This window comes from Hemitrygon akajei, chromosome 22 (genome assembly GCF_048418815.1).
Source record: "Hemitrygon akajei chromosome 22, sHemAka1.3, whole genome shotgun sequence".
NCBI lineage: Eukaryota > Metazoa > Chordata > Chondrichthyes > Myliobatiformes > Dasyatidae > Hemitrygon > Hemitrygon akajei.
The window spans coordinates 36,037,018-36,063,531 of record NC_133145.1 but is presented as its reverse complement, the minus strand read 5'-3'; positions in this window follow the sequence as shown (position 1 = coordinate 36,063,531).

Genomic DNA, 26,514 nt, shown 5'->3' with positions numbered 1-26,514 from the left:
TTCCTGGGATTTTCATGCACAATGGTCTCTGGAGAGTGGTGCGAGAAACAAAAGTCATTCAGTGAGCAGCTGTTCTGTAGGCAAAAGTGCCTTGTTACGGAGAGAGGTCAGAGGAGAATGGCCAGACTGGTTCAAGCTGAAAGGAGAGCGATAGTAATTCAAATAAACACATGTTACAACAATGGTGTGAGGGAGAGAATCTCTGAATGCACAACATGTTGAACCTTGAAGTGGATGGGCTACAACAGCAGAAGATCACAAGCGTACACTCATGGCCACTTTATTAGGTACAGGGAGTACATAAGATTCTTAAATAACAGTTGAAAAGATGCAGATATTAATAGTTTAAATGAATTAGTAGAAGTGTGAGATATAAGCTAATGCAAGATCATTCACTTAGAACTGGAAGTTGTTAAGATAGAGAGCTTATTAAAAAGTGCGAAGTCAGAAAAGATGGACAAGTAGTGAGACCATAAGACCATAAGATATAGGAGCAGAAGTAGGCCATTCAGCCCATCAAGTCTTCTCCACATTCAATCAAGGCTGATCCAATTCTTCCAGTCATCCCAATTCCCCTGCCTTCTCCCCATACCCTTTGATGCCCTGGCTAATCAAGAACCTATCTATCTCTGCCTTAAATGCACCCAATGACTTGGCCTCCACAGCCGCTCGTGGCAACAAATTCCACAGATTTACCACCCTCTGACTAAAGTAATTTCTCCACATCTCTGTTCTAAATGGATGTCCTTCAATCCTGAAGTCATGCCTTCTTGTCCTAGATTCCCCTATCATAGGAAATAACTTTGCCATATCCAATCTGTTCAGGCCTTTTAACATTCGGAATGTTTCTATAAGATCCGCCCTCATTCTTCTGAATTTCAGGGAATACAGAGTTGCCAGACGTTCCTTATACGGTAACCCTTTCATTCCTGGAAACATTCTAGTGAATCTTCTCTGAACCCTCTCCAATGTCGGTGTATCCTTTTTAAAATAACGAGCCCAAAACTACACACAATACTCCAGGTGTGTTCTCACGAGTACCTCATAGAGCCTCAACATCACATCCCTGCTTTTATATTCAATACTTCTAGAAATGAATGCCCGCATTGCATTCACCTTCTTCACCACCGACTCAACCTGGAGGTTAACCTTTAGGGTATCTTGCACAAGGACTTCCAAGTCCCATTGTATCTCTGCATTTTGAATTCTCCCTCCATCTGAATAGTAGACTGTTCGTTTATTTCTTCCTCCAAAGTGCATGACCGTACACTTTACAACATTATATTTCATTTGCTATTTCTTTACCCATTCCCCTAAACTATCTCTCTGTAGGCTCTTGGTTTCCTCAACACTATCCACTCCTCCACCTATCTTTGTATCACTGGCTAATTTAGCCACAAACCCATTAAACCCATAGTCCAAATCATTGACATACGTCATAAAAAGCATTGGTCCATCACCGACCCCTGTGGAACTGCACTGGTAACTGGCAGTCAGTCAAAATAGGATCCCTTTATTCCTATTCTCTGCTGTCTGCTGATCAACCAATGATCCACTCATGCTAGTAACTTCCCTGTAATTCCACGGGCTCTTATCTTGCTAAGCAGCCTCCTGTGCAGCACCTTATCAAAGGTCTTCTGAAAATCCAAGTATAGCACATCCACTGCATTTGCTTTGTCTACCCTGCTTGTAATTTCCTCAAAAAATTGCAGTAGGTTAGTTAGGCAAGATTTTCATTTGAAGGAACCATGCTGGCTTTGGCCTATCTTGTCATGTGCTTCCAGGTACTACATAATCTCCTTTATGCTGCCTCCCACCCTTCTTAAATAGTGGAGTAACCTTTGCAATTTTCCAGTCATCCAGTACAATGCCAGAATCTATCAATTCTTGAAAGATCATTGTTAATGCCGCCGCAGTCTCTCCAGCTACTTCCTTCAGAACCCAAGGGTGCATTCCACCAGGTCCAGGAGATTTATCCACCCTCACACCATTAAGCTTCCTGAGCACCTTCTCAATCGTAATTTTCACTGCACAAACTTCATCTCCCTGACATTCTTGAATGTCCGGTATACTGCAGATGTTTTCCACTGTGAAGACTGATGTAAAATACGCATTCAGTTCCTCCGCCATCTCTGCATCTTTCATTGCAATATCTCCAGCGTCATGTTCTACTGGTCCTATATCTTCCCTTAAATCTCTTTTACCCTTTATATGCTTAAAAACGCTTTTAGTATCCTTTTTGAATATTAGTCACCAGGTTCCTTTCATCATCCATCTTTTCCTTCTGCAAATTTTTAAAAGCTTCTAAATCCTCTATCTTCCCACTAGCTTTGGCTTCCTTGTATGCCCTTCCTTTTGCTTTTAATTTGGCTCTGACTTCACTTGTCAGCCACGGTAGTGTCCTTCTTCCATTCGAAAATTTCTTCTTATTTGGGATATACCTGTCTTGCACTTCCCTCATTTTTCGCAAAAACTCCAGTCATTTCTTCTCTGCTGAGCTTCCTGCTAGTGTCCCTTTCCAGTCAACCTTGGCCATTTCCCCTCTCATGCCATTGTAATTTCTTTTATCCCACTGAAATACCAACACAACGGAATTTAGTTTCTCCTTCTCAAATTTCAAAAAGAATTCGATCATATTGTGATCACTGTTCCCTAAGGGTTCCTTAACCTAAGCTTTCTTATCACCTCTGGATCATTGCACAACACCCAATCCAGCACAGCTGATCCCCCAGTGGTCTCAACAGCAAGCTGTTCTAAAAAGCCATCCCTTTGACATACTACAAATTCTCTATCTTGAGGTCCAGGAAAAACTTGCTTGGTTTTCCCAATCCACTTTCATGTTAAAATCCCCAATGATCATCATGACATTGCCCTTCTGACATGCCTTTTCTATCTCCTGTTGTAATTTGTAATCCACATCCTGGCTGCTGTTTGGAGCCTGTATACAACTGCCATTAGGGTCCTTTTACCCTTGACATTTCTTAACTCAACCCATAGGGGTTCTACATCTTCCAATCCTATGTCATCTCTTTCTAATAATTTAATATTAATTATTATACACAGGGCCACACCACCCCCTCTTTCCAATACACCATATATGCTTGGATGTTCAGCTCCCAATGGCAGCCATCCTTTACCCAAGTTTCAGAGATGGCCACAACATCGATCTTATTCATCTGTAGCTGAATTTCAAAATCATCTATTTTATTTCTTATGCTCCGTGCATTCAAATATAAGACCTTCAGTCTAGTGTTTGCTGCTTTCTGTTTTAACTGCACCACATCTCTATTGCCCTGTAACTCATCCCACTGGCTGTGATTATGCTTCATCTCCTGTCTGTCCTTTCTATCATCTCTTTTGATTTATTTCTGTTTCCCCTTCCTCAGCCCTATCACTCTGGTTCCCATTGAACTTCCATGAGACTTGGGGATCCTCCAGAAATATACTCAAAAGGTGCAAAATTAATATCAAAACCTCCATGCTATAGCTTGGAGTATATTTTATGCGTACAAGGATGACAAAGAACTCCAGGCTTCACCCGACTTTCTGTAGAATTAACATCTGAGTATGAGCATGGACTGGTATTCACTCCTCACCTCTTCAGTCAAACTTTGCACCCCATCATTGTAGCTGTCTTGAAGTAAGGAATTATCTTCACTCATCCATTATAAGGCCTGGAAATCCACTCATGTTTGGTTTCTCCTGCATTAGCATGAGATTAGCAACTTCCTTAATACTCCACAAGTAATTAAATTTCATAGCACTATTTCCGATACAAAAAGATCCTAGTACAACACAGCACAACTGGCAAGGAATGACTACATGCAATAATATTGTGACTGGGTGCCAGGAACCAGAGGATGGCTTTTGAAGATCAGTGTAGGATGCAGACTCCTTGTGAAAACCACACACATGGGTATGCCCCTGCAAATATGAATGCCTGTACTTTTGTAAGTTTTGTAATGCAGCTAAATGCTCCTTCCATGTGCGAAATTGTTGATTAAAAAATTGTCTGTTATCTTCTTTTCATCCAATTAGTTTCTGGAGTTCTGGTGACAGCAAAGCCAAAATGACTATCTACCCGTGGAAGTGCAGCACTTCTTTGCGAGGGGAGAGAGACATTCGAGTTTTAAAAAGAGCCCTGCACATGTCTCTTCCCAAGAGGAGAGAGATGGTCAAGTTTAAAAAAAGGCTCAAAATTGAGGAAATTCATGGATTCATAAACAGTGAGCTGGGTGATAATAATAATAAATAAGTAGAAAAGCTGGTTAAATTGGAAACATAGATGCATTTGATTACACAACAGATAACTGGCTGATGTATTGTGATTGAATTTAGCAGTATTTTGAAACAAATTAAGTAGCCAATGCAAAGCAAGTACCAGTGTTACTGAGTGCAATATATGAAAAAGCATTCAGTTTGTTAACAGTTCCAAACAAACCAGTAGAAATCAGCTTTTCTGATATCATGAATGCAATGCAGGAAAATGTAAAATAAAAAAATCTTTGATAATAGGAGAACACTTTAGGTTTCATAAGTAGAATTGAAGACATTCAATAATGGCTCTTAACTGAAGCACGACTTATAGAACCTTAGAACATTACAGCACAGAATAGGCCCTTCAGCCCTTTTAATATTTTAAAGAGCAGCTGAAATCGCTGTATCAGTGGAAGCAGCAGACAGACAACATTAACACAATCAGGAATGAAAGAGAGTGTGAACAAAATTGCAGCATCTAGGTAGAAAGCTGCCTGGCTGAACACATTGTGTTACTGTTGTGACGGGGGCTCACGTACACCAGACCAACGCAGGTTTAAAGGCGAAAATATAATAAAGTAGGACACATACAAAGAGCATGCTGGGCAGACAAAAATAAATGGACTTCACTGGGAAGAGAAAAAGATAAGAAGTCAAGTTGCATTTTCAAAAAAGAGCCACAACCTGCATGCTGTTGGTGAAAAATCTGATAGTGACGAGTGACACAGGACTGATAGCTTTGAGATTTACAATGTTAAAACTAACAAGACCAAGTAATGTGAGTTCCACTAAGGATTCAAAGATCAAAGTACATTTATTATCAAATGACATATTTCGTATACAACCCTGAGATTGGTCTCCACCACAGACAAGTAGTGGATGCAGCTACACAGTGGTTTGAAGCACTCCCGATAGCCTCCTCTACATCCTTGCACACTGCTGTTGTGTTGAGAAATCTCATCTGAAGAACTTGTTTTCCAAAACATTTCGTCAGTGGCAATGGACCACAAATTGTTGTGGAACTGTTTCAGCCTTTCCTGAAAATGAATGGAATAAGACATATTAGAGTACGTCTGCACCGTTCCACAAATGGCTTGGTGATGAGTTTCTTTTCCAGAGTCTAAAGAATGCACTGCAAGCAATGTCAGCAGAACACACACACAACATTGACACTGAATCAGACGTTTGCCAATTTTCTCTTTGCATATCACAATACTGCGCACTCCTCAACAAGCCACTCACAAGTTGAAGTGTTCCTGGGTCATCCCTTGCACCCACATTTGGATCTCCTCAAGCCCAATCTCTCAAGGAGTATCCGGGACAAACGACTGATACAAATTGAAGGCTCCTCAAACAAGGTTCCCTGGCAAGAGACTACAGAAGTGATCAGAAGTGGGTACTTACAAAGATTAAGGACAGAACTGGACCACTCACCTATATGGTGGAGGTTGCATCTGATGTCATTTCAAGATGACATATTGATCAGTTGAGAAGAACAGAGTCAATTGTTAGAGAAGAAAGGATTCTAGAGCTCTCAGGAACCATTTCCTGCAGTCCCAGAGTGAAATCCTACAACCACTACAGTGGAGGCCACATGTCTCACCTGCCAAGCAGAGTGATGCCCCAGGAAAGATGTTATCCCACAAAAGTAAGAAATCCTCTTATTCATGTGGAGATATATATATATATATATATATAGAGAGAGAGAGAGAGAGAGAGAGAGAGAAATACATTACATATTTGCATTCTACATTGAGTTGGAGTTTATACCCAAGCAGGAAGGAGTGTTGTGGATTTAATATTTCAGTAATCAGCAATATTTGAGTAATATTGTAAATAATTGGTTTAATTCAGCATTCTTTAGTTATGTAATTCATTATGGGGTTATCTGTCAAAATATGTGGATGACATATGCTTTTACGCCTCCACATCACATGTGCATGCCACACTAAAGTAAAGAAAGATCAAGATCATTCCTTGCTCCCATGTTTCTCTTCTAATTATTTTCTGGAGTTACAAAACTGAACAAATTTCAGGATGTGCAGCCGGATCAACCCCTTTACTTTTTCACTTAGTTGCTGACATTCCCACTCACATGCAACAACGTAAGCTTAGCGAGGAGTTATCAAGTAGAGCCATGCTTGGGTGGCTTTTTTAACTATTTAGAGATCGATTTTTAATCTCTAAGTTGATTGTAGATGATTGACAGAGGTGAGCTGAGAAGTGCCCAAAGGGTAGTGGGAGCCATTGGTACAATATGCAGTCATTGAATTATACCGTATTTTGAGTCTCACTTTGTTCATGTCAACCTTCAAGTGCCTGTCTATACTAATCCCCCTTCCTATCATTGAAAATTGATGTGGTGCATGTCTCCCTTGAGGTAGTATGCAAGGATTTGGAGGGATGAAATAATCACTTCCTTTACAGTAAGATAACCCTCTGCAGGTAAACTTGTAAGAGAAAGCAAACTTCTTTTGGGGAGAAACATGAGTCTACGGGACTAAGACTGTAGGACTAACTAGCTGGCTTCTGTGATGTAAAATTCTGAGAGGTGTTTAAGTCCAAAACCAACCAATGGTAGCTGTGGGCAGTCTGATCATGTTTGGAAGGCACTTCCATCACTTCCCTTCTTTCACCTCTGAAGTACAAGAGTAACATATCACAGAATTTAGTTCAGCTATTCTATTGTGGCAAACAGATATTTCTAGATCAGATTTGAATCTGATCCTTTTTATTGTACCAAATATACTTAAATGAGGTATATTATTGGACAAGATCTCATCATAAAGTAAAAATCAATTTTGCTTCAAACTTCATACAAATCACAGTGGGAATTAAAATTATGCTCAGACAGTTTATATCATAAAAACAGGTGTTAACACTCTTCAGCTAACATGTTATTCCCTTAAACGTTCATCTAGCTACCCTTAAATACATTGATATGGTTCACCTTAATGACTCCCTGTTGAAATAAACTCCACTTTCCCACTAATCGTTAGGTTGAGTTTTGTTCTGAATTCCCCATTTGATTTCAAAAGGTGGCCTCCCACTTGTCTTCCTCAAAAGGAAAACACCTTTTCCCTGTCCAATCTGACAATTTTTAGCATAACTTTAAAGACCTCTAATAAATCACCATCAGCTTTTTGTTTACTATGAAAAGGAGATTCTGTTCTGTTTTATGCATTCCTCACAGAGCCTTATGTTTCAAGCATCAGTTTTGTCTATCTTTTCCCACCGTCATGTTCATAGCTTTTCGATAACATGGTGACATTACATCAACAAGGAGACAAATTAGGACTGAGTTGCCATTTCCATCACAATTTTTATATATTTTTTTACACAGGCCATATTTACTAAAATAATTTGAATACAGCTGTGGAAAGAAATGTCAAAGAAATTTTATTAAATATTTACCTCAATCTTAAACATGTATTTAGGCAATTCCCCACCACACCACCACTACCAACCCTCCCCAGTATTGTTTCTTTTGCAATTCACCAAATATGCAAACTGCTTCATCCAAGATCACAAGATGTTCTGGAGCCTTAGACTTCCTTACTACTGCCAACAATAACACTATGAACTGCCAGCGGGAGATATTAAAATTCAGTAATCCTTGAACTTGCAGTTCTCGCTATAATTACATGGGACCTAATTCATAGCATAAGATATACATCCAGTTTCTGCCATAATAGATCCTTTTCATTTTAAATGAACCAAAATGAAACAAGAAAGTCAAAAGGCTTTAAAATAAACATGCATTGTAAGTCTCAAATGTAAGTGGCAAAAGTACAAATGATTGGTTTAAAAAATAAGGATACCATGTACTGCAAAATCTATGTTTATTTCAAGCAACTGCTTCAGCATCGATTCCTGGCAATCCCAAATCTGCCCCAGGCTGCTGTCAGAAGCAGTCTGCATCACCATGTTTAGTTTTAAAGAAATGCAGCTGTAATCTGTCTAACTTGGAATTAGCAGCTTGTTATCTAACGTGCATTTTAAATTTGGTTCTGTTCCATTCTACAAATGAGCATCTTGCTCCAAACATTTCTGATGAAGCTCACTTGAAGGATGGCTAACAAAACATTGTCCAGTCACAAATGACAAAATGTGTGCTCTTTTATTTTGCTGCAAATATTTCATAAAATTCACATTTCTCTCCAGCCCTGTGTAGTTCATTCCTGAGAGATTTAATTGGGCACTGGAAATAGTAATCATTATTTAGGTGTAGTTTTTTGTTTCACACTGATTACAATAAATTTAATTGTGAGACAGTAAGCATAAGGAATAAAGACTTGAAATGTATAACTGTAAAATATTGCAAATATTCCATCTAAAATGCAATATTTAATGGGGGCATTAAAACATTCTCATTGATCCTCTCCCATTCAGTTAGACCATGACTGATCTCTACCACACCATTTACCCACTAGGGATTTGTTTAACTGATACTCTTACCAAGCAAAAATCTAAATTTATGATGTGCCACCAGATCAAAGCACCAATGACTCCATCCAGCATTATTACTGACAGAGACTTGCTGCTTGTGGCCAATCACAGGACAGGTTTATATTGCAGATAATTAAAGTAGGGGTTCTTCATCCAGACGTCCAAACAAGTACTCTGGTATTAGCTAATAAATTAATGTTATCATCCCTGCATTAGCAAATTATCTTTGACTAAGCCGTAATGATGCAAAGACATGTTACTATGTAAAGTTAGTCAGCGCACTAAATTGTATCAACATGACAAACTGTACTGTAAGCACTGATCCCAGTACAATTCAAATTTTCGCAAGTTTATCACAAGGTACAACATTATAAACTAAAATGCTGTTTAGTTGTACTAGCCACAAGAAAACATGTCCACTCGTTGAACCTCAGTGTCTCACACTTGCAAAAAAAAAGATAATGTGCACCTTCCCTTTGAGCAGATTTGCCTAGTTTTTCCTATTATTGTTAATAAAAAGGTGACCAACAATTCGTGTGCTAGGAATGATCACTGACTGAATGCATCTACTGGCAGAATACATCTTGAAGGACATAATAGTAAATCTCTCAGAGCAATAATGCTGGGCTTAGTTGAAGCACATTGAGTTATTTTAAACAATATGATCAGGTTTGGGGTATTGAAAAACTATGAAGTTCTTAGGAAGCCTTTTTACCAGTCAAAAAAGGCTGCAGGGCACCAGAAGCCAGTAAAGAACTTCAGCACAAGATTTATTAAGGTCCAACAAATATTTAACTACAGAGCCTGCTTGAATAGATTCAATGGTACAGTGTCCTTGTGGAAGAGATGCTACAGGGAAGCCCTAGTAATTACATTCAACTGTTCTTCTGCAGGGCCCGACTTGAACCACTCTGACCTCATCATCCTCATGATCCCATTGCTTCTGTCAACTGCATTTCTTGCCAATAGGAGGTGTTGCCAATGCTGTGAAATGCCAAGAATTATATTAATCACCCATTCTTGTATTGTGGGGCATGTTAGTTCATTTGTACTCAGATCAAAGAGTGTTAGGCCCAATGATGCTCGGCAGGAACTGAACTATCACTCCCTTTCCCCCTGCACTGCAATATTTCCTTTCTGCTCCACTTCAGCTGAAGTGACTTGTGATTTTTTTAGGTACATGAACAATACTTAAGATAATTAAGTAAAGTTGATAGATTATTGTTTATATTATATGCTCTCCTTTGCGACTGTAGTAATGACATACTATCTGTGCCAGCAGACACAGAAGATCATACTCTAATTGTCTATGTCTAATCTAATTCAGTTTATATTCTTGTGCTATTAAGTCTTCCATGGCAGGGTTTTCCAAGACTTTATCATTCCTTCACTACTATTGTCACAATCACATCTGAGATTTTCAATCATTTCCATATTTATATTATAAATGTCCTTTCCTCAACTCTTCCAAGCCATCCTTAAGGAATTCCACATAGGAAGATAGCAGAGTAGGCCACTAAGCCAGTCAGACCTACTCTGTCTTCCATTCAATGTGATCATAGTCGGTCGATCCCAGGCCTCAGCTTCTCTTATATACCAGTTTCTGCAAAGACCACAGTTCCCTGATCTTTCAGAAACAATTTCCACCACCAATAATCAATCCTCCAGAGATACACCACTCACTCTGAGAAGTTCATATGCCCTCAATTCTGAATGGCCACATCTAAACTTCAAGGTTCAATGTTCTCCCATAAATGAAAACAACTCCACACCTATCTTGTTTTGCACCCTTAAGATCCAATGTCTTTTTTATAAAATCACCTCTCGTTCTTCTAAATTCAAGAGAGTATACATTTAAGTTCCTTAGCCAATCACGATAGAACAATCCTAGGAATTAGTCTCTTCCAGTTTGGATTGTCAGCATATCCATTGATAAAAAAGACCAAAATTGTTTACAGGTCCAAGTGTGGCCTTATTGGTACATTATAAATTGTAAAAATATTGTCCTCATATGATAATCCTCTACCATTATAGAATAGTCCTAATGGGGTGCCACTATAGCATAGTGGTTAGTGTGAAAATATTACAGCTTAGGACTATTAGGATTTCAGTTCAGATGCCTTCTGTATGGAGTTTGTACATTCTCCCCAGGAGTGTGTGGGTTTCCTCTTGGTGCCCAGTTTCTCCCACATTCCAAAGGCATACTGTTTAGTAGGTTCATTGGTCATTGTAAATAGTCCTGTGATTAGGCTACGGTTAAAATAGTGGTTTGCTGGGCAGTGTAGCTCATTGGACTGGACTGTGCTATATCTCTTAGTAAAAAAAATAAAATCAATATAACGTTTTCTTTTCTAGCCACTTGCTGCAGGTGATGTGTATAGAAGAAATCTTAAGGCTCTCTGCATTTATCTCCTTGGTCCAAATGAAGGGTATGAATCCAAAACGTTGACTATACTCTTCCATAGATGCAGCCTGGCCTGTTGAGTTTCTCCAACACTTTGTGTGTGTTGCTTGGAATTCCAGCATCTGCGGTTTTCTCTTGCTTGTGATACAAACTTTCTTCGGTTGGATAATGATCATCCTTTAGATTCTTCTTAACAATCTCTTTCCCATATTGACCAATTTAGGCCCACTTACTCAAACTGTCTATATCCATCTGCAGTGTCCTAATATCATCAATGTTACAGCTCCTTTTCATGTACTCAGCAAACTTGGGTACTCTAAACTCTGCCCCTTCTTCTAAGTCAATAACATGAATCATAAATAATTCAGGACCTTGGATTGCCTTTGGACACTCCATTGATTACACCTACCAGCCTGACTTGTTCCAACTCTCTGCCCTCTATGTAAAATAAAGTATTGTGGCGACCCACTTCCTAGCGCACTCGAACCGGCTCACAAATAGCCAGCGCGCCGGCATAAAGGCCAGTCCCAAAAGGGCGCCAAGTCTGCTTCACCAGCAAGGGGAAAAGCCCGCGGGGGATTGTGAGTACGTGCCCCTACAGCATCCGCGCCCGGGGAGAGCAGGATCAGGGAGGCTTTAAAGCAAGGCTGTGAAGTTCGAATAAAATCTTTCTTTAACTGCAGTTTACCGACTCCGTGTCGTTATTTTAGTGCTGCGTGTAGCACATCGCTACAATTGGTGACCCCGACGGTCCAAACGATTTTTGGACCGGAGATGAATGACGCCGCATCTGTTCATGCGGTTTCGTTGAAACTGCCAAACTTCTGGACGCTGCGACCTCACCTATGGTTTCAGCAAGCAGAAGCCCAATTCCACGTTCAGCAGATAACCTCAGAGGACACACGTTATTACTATGTGGTGAGCTCCCTCAACCAGGACACAGCAGCCCAGGTTGCGGAGTTCGTACAGTCTCCCCCAGCGGGATGGCAAGTATACGGAATTCAAAGCCCTGCTCATAAGGACTTTCAGACCCTCACGGCGCGAGCGGGCTGCCCATTTACTGCACCTGGATGGCTTGGGAGACAGACTTCCATCGGCTTTAATGAATGAGATGTTGTCTCTGGCCGGCGGACACACACCCTGCCTCATGTTTGAGCAGGCATTCCTGGAGCAGCTGCCGGAGGACATACGCCTGCTGCTGTCCGACGCGGATTTCAGCAACCCCTGGAAGGTGGCAGCCCGGGTGGACTTGCTGTGGAATGTCAAGGAGAGTGGGGCATCCGTCGCACAGATCACCAGGCCACGCTCCCAGCAGCAAACCAGGCCAGACCCGGCCACAGAGCCCACTAACCCCAGAGGCAGGGGTGAGGAGACCAACGAACAATGGTGCTTCTATCACCAGCGGTGGGGTGCAGAAGCCCGCCGCTGTAGCCCGCCCTGCAAGTTCCCGGGAAACGCCAGGGCCAGCCGCCGCTGATGGCTACGACAGCTGGCCATCGGGATAGCCTCCTGTATGTGTGGGACAAGAGGTCGGGACGCCGTTTTTTGGTTGACACCGGTGCCGAGATCAGCGTCTTACCTCCGACGAGTTACGACACCCGCAACAGGGCACCGGGTCCCCCCCTGAGGGCCGTGAACGGCAGCACGGTAAGGACCTACAGCACCCGTACGGTGCAGCTACAGTTCGGCTCCAGCAGGTTCACGCGGGACTTCACACTGGCCGCCGTAGCCCAACCACTTCTGGGTGTGGATTTTTTGCGGGCTCACAGCCTGCTGGTCGACCTGCCGAGGCAGAGACTGGTCCACGCCGAGACCTTTCAGACGTTCTCCCTGGGAGAAGCCCAGTTGCCAGCCCCACACCTCAACTCCATCACGCTGTCCGACAATGACTTCACCAGAGTCCTGGCGGATTTCCCATCGATTCTGGCACCGCAGTTCACAGCAGCCATGCCCCGACACGGCGTACAGCACCACATCCCGACCCAGGGACCACCCCTCCACGCCCGTGCTCGGCGGCTTCCCCCGGACAAGCTCCGACTGGCAAAGTAGGAGTTCAAGAGGATGGAGGAATTGGGGATCATCCGGCGGTCCGACAGCCCATGGGCCTCCCCTCTGCACATGGTGCCCAAAGCGACAGGGGGCTGGAGACCATGCGGCGACTACAGCAGGCTGAACGAGACTACCACACCGGACCGCTACCCTGTGCCGCACATTCAGGACTTTGCAGCAAACCTGCAGGGCGCACGGATCTTCTCCAAGGTAGACCTCGTCCGGGGATACCATCAAATCCCGATGCATCCGGACGACGTCCCCAAAACGGCTCTCATCACCCTGTTCGGCCTTTTCGAGTTCCTCCGCATGCCATTCGGCCTGAAGAATGCTGCACAGACGTTCCAGCGGTTAATGGACGCGGTGGGACACGACCTGGACTTCGCATTCATCTATTTGGACGACATCCTCATAGCCAGCAGCAGTCGTCAGGAGCATCTGTTCCACCTCCGTCAACTCTACGCCCGACTGAGTGAGTATGGTCTAACAATCAACCTGGCCAAATGCCAGTTCGGGCTCGACACCATTGACTTCCTGGGCCACAGGATTACTAAAGACGGGGCGATCCCTCTGCCCGCTAAGGTAGACACGGTCCGCCATTTCCCCCGACCCACCACGATCAAAGGCCTTCAGGAATTCGTAGGTATGGTCAATTTCTACCACCGCTTCCTCCCTTCAGCTGCCCGAATCATGCACCCCCTGTTCGCCCTGATGTCGGGTCCGGGCAAGGACATTACCTGGGACGAGGAGTCCGCCGCCACTTTCATTCAAACGAAGGAAGACTTGGCGAACGCCGCGATGCTAGTGCACCCCAGAATGGACGTCCCTACCGCCCTCACAGTGGACGCCTCTAACATGGCAGTGAGTGGGGTACTGGAGCAACTCATCGCGGGTCGCTGGCAACCCTTGGCGTTTTTCAGCAAACACCTGCAGCCACCCGAGCTCAAATACAGTGCTTTCGACCGGGAGCTGTTGGCGCTATACCTGGCAATCCGGCATTTCAGGTACTTCTTAGAAGGTAGGCCCTTCACCGCGTTCACGGACCACAAGCCGCTTACCTTTACGTTTACGAAGGTGTCCGATCCCTGGTCATCCCGCCAGTAGCGCCATCTGTCCTACATCTCTGAATACACGACGGATGTCCGGCACGTCTCGGGTAAGGACAATGTCGTGGAGGACGCGCTCTCTCGCCCTAACGTTCATGCCCTTTCCCAAGGGGTAGACTTTGAGGCGCTGGCAGAGGCGCAGCAGGCAGACGAGGAGATCCCGAGTTACAGAACCGCAGTCTCCGGTTTGCAGCTCCAGGACCTCCCTGTAGGCCCAGGTGAGAGGACCCTACTCTGTGACATCGCCACCGGCCAGCCCCGTCCCGTCGTCCCGGCAAACTGGCGACGACGTGTTTTCGACTCCATTCATAACTTAGCGCACCCTTCCATCCGCACCACCGTCCGGATGGTCTCCAGCAGGTTCGTTTGGCACAGACTCCGCAAGCAGGTCCGTGAATGGGCCAAAATGTGCATGCACTGCCAGACGGCCAAGGTGCAGCGGCACACCAAAGCTCTGCCACAGCAGTTCCACCTCACCCGCCAGCGTTTCGACCACATTCATGTGGATATCGTGGGCCCCCTGCCAGTGTCGCGCAGAGCGCGGCACCTCCTGACTATCGTGGACCGGTTCACAAGATGGCCAGAGGCGATCCCGCTCACGGACACCACCTCCGAATCTTGCGCCCGGGCACTGATCGCCACCTGGGTGTCCCGTTTTGGTGCGCCGGCCCACATTACCTCCTACAGAGGCGCCCAGTTCACCTCCAGCCTGTGGTCAACTATGGCCAGCCTTTTGGGGACACAGCTGCACCACACCACTGCCTACCACCCACAGTCGAACGTCCTGGTGGAGCGTTTCCACCGTCACCTAAAGTCGGCTCTCATGGCCCGCCTGAGAGGAGCTAACTGGGTTGGCGAGCTTCCCTGGGTCCTACTCGGCATCCGCACGGCGCCCAAAGACGATCTGCACGCCTCGTCGGCCGAGTTGGTGTACGGCGCACTCCTGGTCGTCCCCGGGGAGTTCATACCAGCCCCAAGGGGGCAAGAGGAAGAACCCGCAGCAGTCCTGGGCAGACTACGCGAGAGGCTCGGTGACCTGGCCCCCATACCCACTTCGCAGCATGGGCAGCACCCGACCTGCGTACCCAAAGACCTGCAGAACTGTAAGTTTGTGCTTGTACGAAGGGGCGGGCATCGGCCACCGCTGCAACGGCCCTACGAGGGGCCGTTTACGGTGATCAGAAACAACAGGTCCACGTTCGTGCTGGACGTTGGGGGGAAAGAGGTTTTCATGGTGTACCGACTCAAACCGGCCCATGTGGACGTGGCGCAACCGGTCGAGTTTCCGGCACCGCGGCGCAGAGGCCGACCTCCCAAACAGGGTCCGGCCCAGACTGTGGACATTGGGGGGTATATCGCCGGTTCTGGGGGGGGGGGGGGGTTATGTGGCGACCCACTTCCTAGCGCACTCGAACCGGCTCACAAATAGCCAGCACGCCGGCACAAAGGCCAATCCCAAAAGGGCACCAGGTCTGCTTCACCAACAAAGGGAAAAGCCTGCGGGGTTCTGTGAATATGTGCCCCTACAGCATCCGCGCCCGGGGAGGGCAGGATCAGGGAGGCTTTAAAGCAAGGCCGTGAAGTTCGAATAAAATCTTTCTTTAACTGCAGTTTACCGACTCCGTGTCGTTATTTTAGCGCTGCGTGTAGCACACCGCTACAGTATCTTCACTTCCCCTAATATTACAGCTAATGACCGAAAGTACATTGTCTATTTGTTTTGGGTTTTATTTCTTGAGCCAACAAGAGGGGCAGAATTAAAGTTAATTCCATTCTTCCTACAAAAGCTGAGATGATATTAATTCCAGTCCCATCTTTAGCTATGCACCCAAGATGAACTTAGGGGTAGACACATTCTAAAGCAAGTTTGGCCATATTTCCAAACTTTTTTCCCTAATTCATCATTATATTCATCTAATAAAGCCATACATAGAGAGAATACAGAAGCCAAGTTGTCAGGAGAGTTACTTATGTACAATGCTTCAGGTTTTATACTTATCAGTGAAATAAAATTGTTTTCTTTTAGTATGGAATAAAAATGTTCTCAGAGCCATGTGTTTGCCTGGTCCTGGCATCGCTTACCATCACAGGCCACCAGTATCATTAAGTAATATTTCTTCAGTTTACCACAGCTCTTCTTCCAAGGTCATCTGTCAGGGCCCAGACTGACCAACTTCCACTCCAGATATCAAAGCCCTGAGGGTTCTGATATTGCTGAGATCTGCAAGCACACTCTTGGATGGTGCAAATAATACTTTATGTGGTGCAGGGGTTCCACTGTTTACATTTGGCTTATGTGAGCACTTACCAAAGAGACTTGATTCCTTCCTCATTGCTCCTTTGCCCATTTCTTTGCACAAGGTTCACTGGGAATTTCTAGTACCTATTAGTTGTCTTACCATCAATCTGTTATCGGTGGTGAAAGATTTTCACAGGCATAAAACCAGGAATCTGAAAACTTTGTGAATTAGCTTTAGACAAATATCAAGAGAAGAAGTTAATGACTGTGACACATTCATGAGATTATATTGGAACATAAAGTATCAGAACTTTAAAATATCATATAAAATCATTTTTAAAACATGGAATTTTAAAATAAATACCTGAGGGCACCAGTCTTCATGCACATAAAATCAAAATGTTGGCAGAGTTTGGAGGTTGTTAAGCAAAAGTTAAGGCTTAGTAGAGTGAAAGTGCATTTAACCATCAGTCCCTGTCATTTTACCAAATAGGTGGCTTGGCATGATTGTCTCTGTAATTTCCTATTAGGCTGCAGTCAACTCCTAATGATGTCAGTGAGACCTGTTACACATACTTGAAAAAAACGAATGGCATCCACATCAACTGCATTTCTTTAATACTGGTTTAATTATGTAGATTAAAACTTAGACTAGCTTGGTGGCTCCAGGCTGGATAAGTAACTAGTGGAATTTTAAATGGATACTTGCTCAGTTTTCACTCAGCAGTTTGAGTTAAATTCAACCATTTCTTTTAATTCTCATAGCAAGTCTGTAAAATGCCACCACATAAACCATCTTCTCCAAATTTACACAATATAGCCGCTACAATTGCATAATTTCTTGAAAGCTTTCACCAAACTTGTCAAGGGTAACCAGTAGTTTTTAAGACCATGATGGATGATTTGTTAACAGGTTATTTTTAACAGGTTATGTTCCAGAAACTCTAGAAGTGTGTAAGAAATTCCCAAGGTCGATTAATTAGTCTACTTTCATTCCAACATTTAAGAGATCCACAACAGGTTCAAGCTGAGGGCCAGAAAATATTTACTATACTTTGAGCTACGATGAGCTGATGCATGAATGAATGAAAATTTTATTCAGGCAATAAATGGGAAATTTTAATAAAACTTGCACACTTTTCCTTTTGGAAGAGTAGCTTGCTGGCAGTATAACTAAGAATGCTTATCCATTGTGTGGGAAATTATATCAGTAGTAAAATGGCAAATATATGGATCCTCTGAGAGATACATGAGAAAAAGTTACAGTCTTTTACCAAGACTAAAGCAGAAGGTTAATTGTAATCTTACTTTATCACTCTGCCATTCACACATTTTGGTGGATTTCTTTTAATAACCTGACCAATATGACTGAAGTTACTTACCTTCTGATACCTTAAAGCCATTCATCCATTTTACAGCAATCTGCTTCCAAATCAGGTCCCTTTGGAGATGAAACTGCAGGTTACTGGGTTTCCACACACCTGATACTCTTGACCTTGCTGACAGAAGTCAAGGATTCAGAAGGTCCAGTCTGAGCAACTACATCATATTTTGTGGATGGTGTCCACTGTAATCACTGGTTAATGGAATGACAGTTAAGCAGTCTGCTTTCTCCTGAGTGGTTCTGAGCTTATAGCAATTTGCAGAACCACTAGTAGGGAGTGTTCCATCATATGCTTGTCATTAAATTATCCAGGATTCTATTGACACTTACCAAAATATCTTGAAGAGAAATTTCAGCTAAGTTGTGGGCTAGTTCAAAAACATATAAAATGCTTGTCAAGCACAAGGTGGAGCATACCCTACTTATAGAAAGCCAGCAACCCTGCAGGTTTCTCTCCAAAGTATATGCTATCCTGATTTGGAAGCAGTTTGCTGGTCTTTCTTCATCTAAACTCCAAGAAACACCTGACTAACAACACTGCAGCAATTCAAGATGGTTGTTCACCACCTGTTAACTGACGGGCACCTAGGGCTGGTCAATAAGTGCTAGCCTTCCCAATGTGCTGAAATCCCAAGTAGAATCAACAATAATCTGATGCTTACAAAGATGCTAACATTAAATGCCAAAATTAATTAATGGATTTTCTTTTCACATACCGTTTCTTTGCAATCTTTGTATATTTGAACTGGCCCACAGCTTAGTTGAGTTTTCTCTTTAAGATATTTTGAAAAAGAGCCACCGGAGTCTTGGATAATCTAGCGACATTTCAGTTCTCAAAATTTAATAATTTTAGTTCGCAAGAAATGTTTAAAAATATGCTCCATTCAGCAGTCCAGTTCTCTGTGTTGATATTTTTCAGTAATTCGAGTTTATTACCCTAGTCTCACATTTATCATCCTGATTGATTTACATATTACCTGATCCTTCCATATGGTGCTGGACTACAATGTGGCAGAAAGAAAATATATATTAACACTTCAATTTGTCTGAAATGTCACCAGTTCAGACTCCACTTTTCCAGTTCCATCCTGAAATCTTATTAGCATTATTAATAGATCTGGTTGGTTACGCAACATTTTTCAGCCCTGATATTATGCAATTAGGTTAGACACACTGTACTACAGTACATGTTCTGAATCCAATTTGGAGTCAGGTTTATTCATGTTCTACTTGGTCCTACTTAGTGCCTTTCCACTGGGAAACAAGGCAAGTAAGATGCTTCTCAAATACATGATGAAATGTATGATATATTGACACATCATGAAATAATGCTACATTAATAATGCTAAGTATCATGTACAAATTTAAAAATACATAATACTGAGACATTATAGATATAACACTGTTAACTAGACATGTCTAAGTAGTTTTGACATTATTCCTCTAAGTGGAAAGCAAGTGAGAAAATACTGTACATGTCACTTGATGGCTGTGTAACCAATTTTTTTCTATGAAACAAATCATTTGTTCCATCTGAATTTTGCTTCTGTTAGATTATGCTCCATGATGTCTTGGTAACAGAGATCTTTCTATGCAACCAGACTGTCAAACCTTTAGTAGAGATTAGCTAGAGTCATTGTAGTAAGGGGGAGTGGGGATGGGTTTAGTGGGACTTGTACACTTATCAAGCCCAAGTATTGTGCTGGCTGCTGGCTCAGCTCTCAAAGGCCAGCATTGTGGCCTGCTACATGGTGGCAATAGACTCTGATGGAAAGCTGATGGTCCCCACCAGAAGATATTTAGATCAAATATTCCATTACATTCTCCGTCAGAATTCTCATCCAAGAATTTCAATCCTTGTCAGTGAATCTTAGAAGCAAGCATATAATCCACTGAGAAATTCTTAATAGAACAAACCAGTTCAAAAACTAGATAGACTTCTTTTGGCATCAGTTGGACTGATAAGGGATGCACACAAGACATCTTTTCCTATGAAGTATAAGTTTAGGTATGTTGCATCAGGAATTATTTCCAGGTACCGGACGATTTCCTTCCACGCCGCTCTAGTAACGTGTACTAGACAAGTTACAACAGCAATTTTCTTCTGCCACGTGAGATTTTTTAAGCAATCACCAGCTCTTAACGGGAGCCAGCTGGATTCGAACTTGGACCTTTTGCCCCAAATTCCAGCGCTGCTACGCCACCAGCCTATATAAAGAACCCATATAAAGTAAAAACAAGTTATAGTTTGACAAGGGATGGTTGTTGGTGGGAACATCTTGACAAATGTGGCACAAAAATAAGATCATTTAATCAAGGGAAGAATTTAAAAATCACTGCAATGGAAAGGGTATAGATTAATAAGAAAGGGAAAATGACTGAGTAAGAAAGCATGCACAAGCAAAGTTATGGATGTGGTAAATTTTGAGGAGGTTGAAGAATGGTCCAAACTCCAAGAAATGCCTAACTAACAACACTGCAGCAATTCAAGATGGTGGTTCACCAGCTGTTAACTGACAGGCACCCAAGGTTGGTCAATAAGTGCTAGCCTTCCCAATGTGCTTCCCAGTGCTCAAGAGGCTTAACATCATCTAGGTAAAAAGCATCCTGTTTTAATTGGCATCCATCCACTACTCTACACTTTTATTCTCACTATCACTGATGCAGTGGCAAATGTGTAGCATCACACCCAGAACATTCTCCACCAAGAAGAACAAAGGGAACAGATACAAGGAAAACCCTGCCTGCAATTTTACCTCCAGCAACATCCAGATTCTGACCAAAATAATAAATGAACAAATAAATAAGTTGTGTGATACTCTGTCAAAATAGGCACTAGATAAGTCAGGAGGCAGCAGACATAGACAGGTGCTGTATGAGGACCTGAGAGATTTATCTCATATTGCTGTCTATGTTGTTAGGTACTTTATGTATGGAAAATGAAGACATAATGGACATGAAGACATTAAGAAGGATGAATGACTCGGTTCATTCTGGTCATGAAACGAGAGAAAAGATGCAATTTAGTGGGGGAGGGGGGCAGTGAAAGCAATAGGCTATCAGATGGCCTCCAGCTTAATGATTAAAATAAAAGACCATGAACTTTCTGTGCACATTCAGGTGAGAATGGAAAGGAAAAACAGAGCTACTTAATACCTTTTGCCCCCTCCTTCTTTAGTCCTGACGAAGGGTCTCGACCCGAAAAGTTGACTGCTTCTTTCAACGGATGCTGCCCGACCTGCTGAGTTCATCTAGCTTTTTTGTATGTCTTAATAAGATTGTGGGCTATGGGGAAAGGAATTCTTTTGGTATGATCAAGAAATATGTCTGCCTTTGACTGAAGAGTTGAGAAATGATGGAGCTTGATGTGATCTAAGCAGATCTATGGATAAACAGCTTTGTCTCACATTCACAATGAGGACCATTTGAATGAGGAAAATAAAGATGGAGGTTTATTGGGTATTTTAGTTGAGAAAGATCAACACCTGTAGCTGCATTTGGAAGTCAAAGGCTCTCATTTAGGAAATTGAAAGTGAAGTTCTGAGCAATAAGAAGATTTTGTTTTCTTCCATGAGGTTAAAAGAGATGGGATAAATTAATGGCAACAGATGTTGGAAAATGAGCATTGGGAGCTTTCTGCCTGAGGAGTAGAGTCACAGACAAAATGTTCTCCAGCCTCACTTCTTGCATCCCTTGCCACTATTACCTCTCACCCTCTTTAAACTCGGAGACTGGCCCAGGGGAAGAAATCACATTGCTGAGAGGAGCTTTCTGAGATGATAAATGATATGTAGGATGAAATGCAAAAAGCTATTCTTAAGAAAAATAAGGAATAAATCCTGGGGAAAAAGCAAAAAAAAACTAAGGTAGTTAATTTATAGGGCAACAAAAGGCAGTGGTAACTGTGGTATGTTGTGATAACATCATGTCATGTTAGGGTAGGGAGGTCCTCACTTGACATTTTTCCAGTGACACAATCCACAGTGCTAGATTGATAGGAGAGAATAGATATCAAACTTACACTGTAATAATGGTGCGTCTGTGACAGGTAGCATTAATATGGTGCAGAAATTTTAATAATTTATTGTGAATGGAGCATGTTTTTATTTATACCATGCCACAATTCCATTGGGTAATTGCCACCCCAGATACTTGTCAAAAAATTGAACAAGCAATTACCACATGGATCTATTGATGAGGCAGAGTTTGCTGAATTAGCATCACTGTAATCACCACCAGCCACCTAGACTATTGCTGAATGGCACACGGAGCTCAGTGAGTTTGGCAAACTCTCAAGATTCATAAATTATATATCCCTCATTAAGCCCTCATATATTATTAAATGTGGCAGTCCTGATATTATCTAGAATTACTAATACAAAGTGCAATTATAAAAATAACAAGTATAACAAGAGTAATTATAAAGAATCTGCAGAAATAGAGACAAATTGCTGGCCCCTTAAAGCATCACTCGATTGTAATTCATAAGTAATTGTTATGGTTAATCCAATGTGTTGTAAATGTCATTCTTCATGATTAGAGTTTTCCTAAATGCACTTTATTTCAATCCAAATCACCAATTAAAAGTGGTACTGAGATTACAGACTAGTTGATCAAAAGAAGGTAGAACCTTTGGTTACCAAGTTGAGTGTATAATTTCCATTCAGAGTGAAGAGATGATTATTCTTCCTCCAACTAAGCCATTCTAATACATAGAAAAACAGCCCCTGAGGGGAGTTATTTATCTATCATTTATATTTGTGCTTGGTAATGCCATTGAGCACCACCACAATAGCATAGTGGTTAGTGTCACGCCATTGCAGCTTGGGTTGTCCGAGTTTGGAGTTCAAATCCAATGTCATTTGAAAGGAGTTTTTATGCCCTCTGGGTGCTCTGGTTTCCTTCCACATTCCAAAGATGTATTGATTAGTAGGTTAATAGCTCATTGTAAATTGTCCTGTGATTAGGCTAGGTTCAAATAGATGGGCTGCTGGGTGCTGTGCTCGTTGAGTCAGAAGGGCCTGTACTACACTGTATCTCTAAATACATATATATTAAGTTCATCATTCATCTTTTCCAAATAGTTTTGAGCTGGATTCTCTTCCAGTTACATATTAGCAGCCATGAAGCAAATCACTTGCACATTTGTGTCAACAGAAAAGACCCCACTCTTGAGCTAGTGATCTTTCTGATAAGATCTTCCCCTTTTCAAACCCACTCCTTTCAGGTGCTAGATTAGAGGATCCCTAGTAGCCATAAGCTACAATGTCCTCAAGCTGACCGCAGAGCTGATTACATTAAATGCATTCACCAACTTTAAAAACCTAGAACCAAATTGTACATTTTAAGTGTATTAAATAAACACCAAAGTATCTGCTAAAATAACACAAAGAACCATTGAATTTCAGATTCAAAATAACTTTTATTTAAGAAGCACATGAAGAAATTACAATAAGTATAGATAAAATTAGTTTTCTTAGATGCCAGATACTTTGCTAAACAGTAATTATGGCACAGTTCAATATTAAAACCTCACGTGCCTCTGTAGCTCAGTATAAGGATTGTCTGTGGAATTTAACAGCAGGACTAGTTCATAAATAGTTTACACTCATCAGCTCTGTGATTTTCTTTGATTGTATTGGAGAAAGCTGCAATAGCTGGGCCTTTGGGGAAATGTAGATTCATTAGCAACAACTTTGGGACTTTTGCACTAAACAAAGCATGTGAAAAATTCCAAACTTGCATTCAGTTTCATAGTACAGGTTGAGCTCCCCTCATCTGAAAATCCTAAATCTGAAATCCACCAAAATCCAACCTTTTGAGCATTGATACGACGCCACAAATGGAAGATCCCATAAGACACTGGGAAGGTTCCCAGGTAATGCACAGGTCACTGCGCACCACAGAGAGTATTGCGAAGTGACCTCACATGCTGAGAGTGAGGCCCTGTTGGCGCCAGTGTGTTTTCAGAAGTCATCAGAGCCAAGCCTTCATGTATTATTCAGAGTGATTACCATGTGTTTTGAGTTTATTCTCTGCAATAAGCTGTGAAGATATTGTTAAAATTGTCAAAAAAAAGCCTGCAGTTACTACTATGGGTGTTAGTGAAAAGAAAAAGAGGAAGCATATGTACTACGTATGTTAATCAAAATGGCTTCTTTGTTTATGCAGAGATACAGCATGGAACGGGCTATTTCAGCCCAGCGAGCCACGCTGCCCAGCAACACACATATTTAACAATGCCTAATCATAGGGCAACTTACCATGACCAACAAATCTACCAACCGGTACATCTTGGCAATGTGGGAGGAAACCCATGCGGTCAAGGGTAGAATGTACAAACACCCTGCAGGTGGAACATTTGTTAAAAGTAAAAATGCTTCTTTGTTATGCTAACTGATGCGAGAGTGCTTTTTCTCGCAGATCACTCTCGCAGCTTGTTAGGGTTATAATTAATGACAATGAGAATTGTATTCATTTGTTAACCAATTGGGTTAGACATTATTCTTTCTTGTGGTTCTGAGAGCTGTTGTTGCACGGATTTTTGGGAGAGTCGGGGAGAAGAACGCGAGGAAGGTGGATGGGTGTTGGAGGCGCTGCTGGTCAATCACCGAGGGTGGTCCCAGGTGCGCGGGTCGTGGAGGTTGGAGAAGATCAAATAGTGGACCGAGACAGTGAATCGATGGTTGAGCTCCAACGATGTGCACTAATTGACTGAACCCTGATAAGTTCTGACGCCTTTTCTTTCCTTTCTTTTCTTTCATATATATTGTATCGCTATTAATCACTTAGTTCTTGTAAGATTTATAAAGTGTATTCTGTAAATGTACATGGTTTGCGAGTTTGTGTTAGTGTGCATTTCACAGCATCCACATATATGGGAGGCGCGGTTTGGCGGGTGGAGGAGTCTGACCCTAGACATACACCAGCCGATCGCGTAAGTGTTACATTTGTGGGGTGCTCGTCCCGGATTGAATTTTCAGTAAGCTGTGTAACTCGCGCACGTTCAGTAGTGCGGAGATGGATCGAGATAAGATTGTAAACTGGTGGGAGTTAGAGGACATACCGATGAATCATGCGTGTGTGTTAAGCAGGGTGGATTTCCGCATTTCGGAAGGTGCGTTAGTGCGAGGGTTGAGTTTGGTCAAAGGTATGGGGCAGATAGAACTGGTGGCAAGAAGGTGCGGTAAAGAGGTGGAGGCTAGCTGGGTGTTGGTTCATATGAGTGCTGACATCATGACGTTGGAACTGCTAGCGACGGTAAGGGTCCCGGGGGAGGCGGGGCCGTGGGGCCTCCACACCCTCCTGGAGGAAGAAGATGAGGAGACACCGGAGGAGGAGCTAGAGTTGACCCCAGGGGAGGGGAGGTGCCAGTAACCAGTAAGGGGGGGTCAGAGTGGGAATGCTTGGCCAGGCCCCGCTCCCCAGCTAGAGGGGAGGCCTCCGAGCTGGCAGCTGCCCTTAACTCCCTGGTGGGAGTGGCCGAGAGCCCATGGCCGATGCTGGGGGCTTTCTCAGGAGCCATGCCTACTCCGGACGGGGAGGTTGGCTATGATACCTGGATCAAAAACACGTCCCTGTTGTTAGAGGCGTGGCCAGGCTCGGATGAGGAGAAGAGATAGCGATTGATGGGAAGTTTGAAAGGGCGCGGCGGCCAGAGTAGTCCGGGAGCTGAAAGCTGAATAGCCCTTGGCTTCATTGGCGGAGTATTTAGAAGCTTTGGAGGGAGCATTTGGGATGTCAGGGGATCCCTGGCTGCTTTTAGCGGAGTTTCACCACATGGAGCAAGGGAGGGGGGAAAAGCTCTCAGAATACATATTTCAGCTGGAGAGAATGCTTACTGGGTTGTGGCGTCAGGGGGCAGTGAAGGCGGATGAAGTGGCGAGGTTGAGGATGAGTCAGATATTTGCGTAAACTCCCTCTATCCGTAGGCACACGCTGGAATGGGGTCCCACCAGCCCAGCCGGAATAAAGGCTTGGGCTTTTGGTGGTCCCCTGGCTGATTTCTGGGAACATGTTCCTCCAGAGACTCCAGTCCGTTCCCTCACTGAGTCTTTCCTAAGTTTCCTGACACCTCTCCCTTCTTAGTTGCCGGGGGCTTGCCCTCCATGGGATGCCTTGTCTCTCACAATCCCACCGAAAGTGTCCCTCTTCCCCACAGCTGTAGCACACCCTTGGCCGCTCACATTCTCACTGGAAATGCCCCTCTTTCCCACAGTTAAAGCCCACGCTACCCGCCGCCCCTCCTCTCCCGGGACGCCCGCCACTCCCAGCCCACTGTGTGGGTCGTCCCCCGAAGGGGGTACTCTCCCTGTCCATCCCCTCAAACGGGGGGGTCCAGCTATTGTGTGGCTATCCACCTGGGGGGAAGAAAAGGAAGGAGGACTGAGGCCAGGAAGCAGGAGGATACTGGAACCCAGCGGAGCCTTTGGGATCGAGATGGGATGATAAATGTGAGGAAGCATTCCAATTTCTGAAAAGGGCGCTGACTCAGGCCCCGGCGTTGGCTTTTGCTGATCCCCAGAAGCTGTATGTGCTGCACACTGATGCCAGCTGAGAGGGTCTAGGGGCTGTCCTGTACCAGGAACAGGGGCAACACATTGAGGCCCGTGGCGTTAGTCACCCA